Raw genomic sequence first — 8,079 nt, forward strand, 5'->3', positions numbered from 1 at the left:
TATATATATATATATATATATATATATATATATTGAAAAATTAAGATGTTGCTTGTATATTAAAGCAGAGGATTTTAACCTGTGGGTCATGACTCCTTAGCAACCAAACCACACTTTCACAAGAGTCCCCTAAGACTATCAGAAATATCAGATATTTACTTTAGTATTCAAAACAGTAGCAAAATTGCAGTTACAAAGTAGCAATGAAAATAAATTTATGGTTGGGGGTCACTACAACATGAGGGACGGTATTTAAAAACTGAATCATTAGGCAGGTTGAGAACTACTCTATTAAAGGAACATATGGACCAGTAAGATGCTTAGTTGATACAGTCGTTTGCCACCAATCCTAATACCGAGTTCAGTTCCCAGGACCCACATGATAGAAGATGAAAGCAGATTCCCACAAGTTGCCTTCTGACCTTTGTATCCACACACACACAGACATACGCATACACACACACACACACACACACACACACACACACACACACACACACACGCATACATACTATTTTATATATTTGAGATGGGATCTCACTTTGTAATTCTGGCTATCATGAAACTAGCTAAAATGATCAGGCTGGTCTCAAACCCATAGAGATCTGACCTCCTCTGTCAAATGCTGTAATTAAATGCATGTGTCATCAGATTTGACTAAATACATTTTAAAAAACAGATATAAAGCTAGGTGGTGTTGGCTCATACCTCTAATCCCAACACTCAGGAGGCAGAGGCAGGAGGATCTCTGTAAGTTTGAGTGCATTCTGGTCCACAGAGCAAGTTCCAGGACAGCAAGAGCTACACAGAGAAACCCTGTCTCAAAAAAACAAGGAATGGAAGAAGGGAGGGATGGACGGAGGGACGGAGGGAGAAATGAGAAAGAGAGAAAAAGATGTTAACTTAAAGATGGAGTTCCTGTCCCACCAGGACCTGCAGCCCTGTAATCCCAAATAAACACACAGAGGCTTACATCAATAGTAAACTGTTTGGCCGATGGCTTAGGCTTCTTATTGGCTAGCTTTCTCTTAATTATTAACCCATATCTTTTAATCTATATCTTTGCACATGGTTTTAGGATTACTGGTGATGCCCAGTCTTCCTGCTACCTTGGCTGCCATGAGGATGTGGCTTACCCATATTACTCCTTCAGTGGCTACATGGTGTCTCTGGTGGCCCCTTTCTGCCTTTCTTTTCCCAGAATTCTCCTAATCTGGTAGCCCTGCTTATACTCCTGCCTAGCTAATGGCCAATCAGTGTTTTATTCATCAACTAATAAGAGAGACATATTCACAGCATACAGAAGGACATCCTCCATCATTAGCTGGTCCTAAATCAAAGTTTGAATATTTTGTTTGTGAATTTAAGTTTGGAGGTAAACAAGTTAGCCATGCTGATTGACCATAAGAAGAAAATTTCTTAGAATATATTGACTCTTTAGGCTAATTTGAATATTTCTTTAGTCTTCGATATTTTAGAAAGAAACTTAAAGACAGGCATAAGGTCATACTTATAGTGTCATCTTCTCAGAAGTCTGAGCCACAGAGGTCAAAACTGACTATGGTTACGTAGTGAGACCCTGTAAAACAGAAAAACAAAAGAAATATCTTCTATGTGTCATTTTTATCAGTTCTTCTTTGAAATGGCATCCTTGGGTGTCAGTCAAGAGTATAGTAAAATGTAAGTCCATTGTCTCTGTAGGACCTAAATGCAACTTGCTGCACGTTTTCTACCAATAGAATAAGAAGTGTTCATAGGGTTTTTTTGTTTTGTTTTGTTTTGTTTTGTTGTTGTTGTTGTTGTTACTTCCAGCAGCTTCAGGCTGCCTACCTCTACCTTTGTGACTGGCATTTCCTTGAGACTAAAAACCTGCTAGTGTGAAAGTCTTGGTAGCCTTCTCCTGAAGTCTCTAGTAAACAACTTTTTAATTTCTTCATAAAACAATTGTTATAATGCTGGGCGGTGGTGGCGCACGCCTTTAATCCCAGCACTAGGAGGCAGAGGCAGGTGGATCTCTGTGAGTTTGAGACCAGCCTGGCCTACAAGAGCTAGTTTCAGGACAGGACTCCAAAGTCACAGAGAAACCCTGTCTCGAAAAAACAAAAAAACAAACAAAAAAATTGTTATAAAGCAAGAGAAAATATAAACTATAACTATCCCTGAAGAATTTTTTTCTTTAGTTAATGAAGAAAATGATTTCAAGTCGTAAGAGAATATCAAGATACTGTGATGTATTGTGTATCATCATTCTTTTACTGTATATCAGCTTTTGAATGAAAGTATCTGAGAGATGAGAGGAGCAATAATTTGATTAGAAATATTGGCTGTCTGCATATAATTTTAAAACTATGATTTTAGATGTAGCCTGTTCAAATCAGAACCTTGTGAGATAAAGGGCTAAGAAACAATAATGGTACTATTCAATTTGATTCATGTTTTACACACTTGAAGAATTTTAACTGAAGTTTTGAAAATATAAGTTGTCATTATCTGGTATCAGGTGTGAGCATTCTTTGCTTTTTTAGCTTCTGACTTCATACACTCCTTCATGCCTATGTCTGACCTGAAGTAAATTTGTCTAGTTAGGTCTTGTGGTCTGAAAGAGAAATGTCCCACCACACATGTACATGTATTTAACTCCTTAGTCCCAGGTTGGTGGTGCTATTTGCGTAGGGGTGGGGCTTATGGAATAGTTACATTATGGAACCTTGCTGGAGGAAGTTTGGAAGAGGGCTTTAAGGATTTATTGCTCCATTTCCTGCTTATTCTCTCTTCTTTTGTGTCTGAGATATGATACCTTAGCTCCCTACTACAGCCACCTGCTGCCATAATAAACTGTAGGACAAAATAAACTCACCCATAAATTCCTTTTTTTTCATGGTATTTTATCACTGCAACAAAAAGTATGTAGTACACATTTTTATGACAATATTTTCAAGCTAGATGTATTTAAAACTGAACATCACCACATAGTAGCTGTGAAAATTTGGCAAATATATACCTGAGAGAAAATTATAATACTCACTTGTACTTTCTTTGGATGGATTCATTACATGAGAGAGCATGATAAGTTCAAACATTGTACTTATTACATAGTAGATAGTAAATACCAGCTTGCTCCATCCTCTTTGCCTACCCTACCAGTTCACCTGGAAGCCATGTAGTTTCCATCTTTCCTCACTGATTTTTGAGTGTAGTCAATTTGGCATGGACATTCGTTAATGTACTTCTATGATTCTGTCATTGTTACTGATTGCCTGTTGCACCTTGGGCATAGTTCTTGTTGGAGGGAGTGGTGTATTATACTCAATGAACTATTTCAGAATAGACCATAATCAATAAGCATAATCAATAAATGTACATCATGTTCTGAAGTGGCATTTTTTTTTCTTCATAGAGAAAAGAAGATGTGGAGCAGATAAAGAAGTTAAGAGTGTGAGAGAGCTGGTAGATTTTAACTTCTAAAAAGGTGTGGATGGTTCTCTTTAAGATGACATTTAAATGTGACTGAGGTTGAGAAGTTAATTATGTACTTACATGGGGAAATAGAGGAAAAATTTCCTCTGATAGAGGAAAAATACTGTATAAAATTCTAAGGCAAAGGCCAAAATGATGAACTATAAGGAAGACCTGTCGCTGAAACAGAAATGTGTTCACAGATTCAACCAACTGTAGACCAAAAACATTAGGAATAATTTTATCTGGGCTGAGGAAGCACACTCATTCTCTTGTAGTATACCTCCTGCAGCCATGAATGTTTGGTTGTGCTTGCTGTCTTGAAGGGATTTAGAATCACTGAGAGACAGACTTTTGGTTATGTCTGTGAGTACATGTCATGGGGGGAACACATTCTCAGAATGGACAGCACCTTCCTGTAGGCAGCCCAGATGTAACAAGGTCTGAGGAAAAATCAGTTTCACCTACATGCCTTCCTGTTTCTTTGTGTCTGTTACTGCTGTTGCCTTCCTTGCTGACAGCTTCTTTTGCTTTCCAATGTGGATTGAATTTGTGAATCTCCAGGGATTGCTGTGTCTGCTTCATGGACTGAGCAACTAATTAATGGTTTTTCTGCCTTTCCAGTATGCAGATGGTCAGTTAATCCATCCAGCACCTATCAAGAAAAACCAATCTAACAAATACCCATTTTATAATAAATATATATTATTGTTGGTTACATTACTCTAGAGAACACATCTAATATATTAATGAAACAGTGTAACACGTACATACATAGCATATGTATATTGTGTTAAGTATTACAAGTAGAAGTTACATTCAAATTTTACTTTTTATAATGGACTTGTGTATATTTGGATTTTGACCTCTTTTGAAGGTCCTGGAACCAGCCTTTCCCCCCACCTCCATCAAACACACACACACACACACACACACACACACACAGAGAGAGAGAGAGAGAGAGAGAGAGAGAGAGAGAGAGAGAGAGAGAGAGAGAGAGAGAGAGAGGAGAGAGAATGGATACTGAGGAATGGATACTGAGGGTTGCCTGTAATTGGGGATAAGCTCAGGGACAATGTAGGATATGCCAAAACATCGATGGCTATCATTCTGAGATTGCAAGCTCTTTGAAACAATTGACATTCTGAGCTTCACTTTGAAGGGAATTCTGGCTGCTGTGTGAAGATTAGACAGTAAAGGGATAAGAGTGAAAGTAGAGGGGCCAGTCAGGAAACTTTTAAAAAATCCCATGAAAGGTGAGTGTTCGCTAGTCATCAATGTTTTAGCATTGGACATAAGGAGAACAGTATGCTTTGGGTTATGGATTTGGACATAGAAAGCCAAGAATTTCTGATGAGTTGGATGTGTTGTGAGAGAATAAAGGGGGCCCACAATTTCCCCACATTAATGTGTAGAACTTCTCTGTGGTTCCTATACTCTGTTTCCTAGGGCTGCCATTCTTCAGTCCAAATGCAGTTTTGATTTATCCTTTTTTTTTTTTCTTCTCCTCTGTGATACCAGGCATGGGTCTCCTATGGTGCTGCCCCAAGCTTATCTTCCAGATAATGCATCTGCCAACAACACCAACAGTTGCTTTAAATTTGGATGTGCACTCTGTGTGAAAATAAACAGAACACAGTGAAATAATTGTGATCACAAACCTCTTTAGGAACCATTAGACTGAGACAGACACACAAGCTAAGAGACTCCAAATCATGTGGGCAGCAGGGAAATAGGTAACTGATATGGCTTGATTTTTTAGTAACACACACACACACACACACACACACACACACACACACAAAGATATAGCTCTCAGTTACTACTACCTTAGCATGCATTATGCCATATTCCTTTTCAAGATGATATTGAACTTACCCTCTGAAACTGTGGACATGAAAGACCCCCTTGGGGTGGGACCCCGGGGTGAACACTTGGGAGCGGTGACCCCCCCCCCCTCAGACACCAGGCAGAGAAGAGAACTTGATGCAAACAGCAAGAGGCTTTGTTATTCAGTAACTGGTGCCTCAGGGCCCAGCACAGGAGCAGAGGAGCTGGGCCCCAACTTAAGGCTAGGGGCTTCTTAAAGGCAAAAACTGCAAACGGATGGGGTCTGGGGTGAGCAAGGATAACAGTTCTGATTAGCTCATTTCAGGTGGCCAACTGCAATCTGCAAAGAAAACATCTTAGGCTGGGGTCCTTCAGTTGAAGGCCACAAATTACAGAGTTTCTGTAATTATTTAAGGTCATACAAAGTACAGAGTTAATCAGTAACTATACATTTTAAGGGAGATACATTCGACTGAGATAAGACAGGGCATGGGGTTGGGGTGGGGGGGAAATCTGTCAGTTATTCCCTGGGCTGGGGAATCTTTACAACCAGCTGGGCACCTTTACAACCAGCAATTAGCAAAGGAATGTTAACTGGAGTGGTGGTGCTTCTCTGAGAGCAGGTGATCAGGCGTTGTCAGTCTTAGCACTCCTGATTTAAGGGATTAAATTTTCCTTTATAAACTTTTATTAATTTGAATTTTTGGTCCTTCAGACAGTCCTCCAATTAAATGTCTTCTTTTATAAGAATTGACTTGGTCATTGTATCCTTCAAAGCATTATAAATGTGAATAAGGCAATACATTTATAAAGAGAGTTGTTGTGTAACTGGTGGCAAACAGATTTTTCATTTATAAGGAAATCTACACTTGCATATGTAACATTCTTCGAAGAGAGGACCAAACACTACATCATCCAGGGCTCTGTGACTAGTTTAAATTGAATTTTAAAGTAGAGCATAGTCTCCATTACCTTTTCTACTGCTACATTAATTTTTCTTGTTTCAAATCCACATCCTTTCATGCTCTTCTCTATTGAAGCCAACAGTTATAGTTCTACCAACAGTAATAAAGGAATGGGATATTATTTACAGGATCCATTGCTAAAAATTAGAAGTTACAGAGCTCAGTTAAGGTCAGAGATCTTTAGGTTTTATGCAACTCACTTGGGCAGCATTGCAGAAAATTAAAGAGGGGTGAAGCTTGAGGCAGGAGGAAAATGACATGTACTGTTTGGGAGCAGCCATCAGAAAAACTTGGTGAAACCAAAACACATGGAGTGATAATGAACAATTAAGGACACAATCAATCCATAGCCTGAAATTCTGAGGTGCAGACTGTATGTGTTACAGAGTTTAAGGAAGGGAGTAATCAATAAACCCCGAGGCATCTGAAGGGAGAACTTTGAATACCTACTTTGGAGAGCAGGCCCTGTGGGAGGCCTTAGTTCATTATGCTTCCTGGTTTGAGTGCCATCCCTGCTCAAGGGCTATGATAATCTTGACCGTATTGTTTGAATTTTTGTATATGTGCTGCCAAGTCCAACATATCTTTTATTTTCTAAAAAAAAAAAAAATTACTTTTCTAGAGACTAAAAGAGTAGACATTCTTTAATTTCTTATTAATTACTGTCTTACTAATTAATGAAACCTTCACTTGCTTTTTTTCAAAAGTAGAGATTTTTTGTGAAAGGGCATCTTATATTTTTGGTTTTTTTTTCACATCCACACTTACTTTTTTTCCTTTCTTCTTTTCTTTGTTTTTGTAAAGGTTTTGACAATCTATAAATAGAGCCACATCAGGTTAGGTAGCAAGAAAACTTGGATCAACCTTTCCTTTTGACTTTAACCCCCTCTTCTTTCTTCCAGTGGGTTACACTCAGCAAAGTGTAAGTGATCAGGAGGAAGGAAAAATTCAAGAAAACATAAAGATCCCCTTGAAAACTTATAAAAAAATTGTTTGTAACATCTTTACCTCATCATAGATCTTGCCACCTGATAAACTAAGTACATTGATTATGTTTCTTTTCCCAACATTTGTTTTGAGCCTGTAACAGTAGGACAGTTTATTGACTGACTTGATACTCTACACAATGGATGCCCTTATATTGTTTCTCTAGTAATCTACAAGTTCCATCAAATTTGTTTATTACAGAGACAGAGGTTAAAAAGAAATAATACAGAGACAAATAGTAGTTTAGTCACAGTAATCTAGCCCAAGTAACATTAAGATGAAGGGACCAGCTCCACTTTCGGCAGCCATAACAGCCGAACACATGCTTGCCATAAGCTTGCCTTGGTCACTTAGAAGTCAGATGCCTGTCTTGTGACAAGGAACCCATCAGAAGTTAGTTAGTCACTAGAAAGTCAGATGCCGTGACAAGGAACCAATCAGAAGTTAGCTGGTGGCGCTATGCTTTACGACCCTGGGTGTGCTTTACGGACAAGTGCACAGCAATGATGCACAAAGCATAGCAACCACCCTGGGAGGGCCTATGGGCCATAACAACCAGTTGACCAATCAACACAGGGCAAGCCCTCCAAGCCTGGAGGCACACCAATAGTGAGCCTGTGCGTACCCCTAGACACTCCCCTTACGCTGCCCTATAGGATCTCTTGAGAGGCCCTAGGAGCTGTCTTTTCTAGCCATCCACCATGGCGGGTGGGTGAAAGACCCGAGCTAACATGAGGTTAGCTCGTTAAATTACAGTAAAGCCTCGTGCAGTTTGCATCAAGCTCTCCAATCCGCCTGGTGATTGGGGTGACCGAAGTCGTGGCCTGGGACCCTGGATACC

Source organism: Cricetulus griseus, chromosome 4 (assembly GCF_003668045.3).
Source record: "Cricetulus griseus strain 17A/GY chromosome 4, alternate assembly CriGri-PICRH-1.0, whole genome shotgun sequence".
Classification (NCBI taxonomy): Eukaryota; Metazoa; Chordata; class Mammalia; order Rodentia; family Cricetidae; genus Cricetulus; species Cricetulus griseus.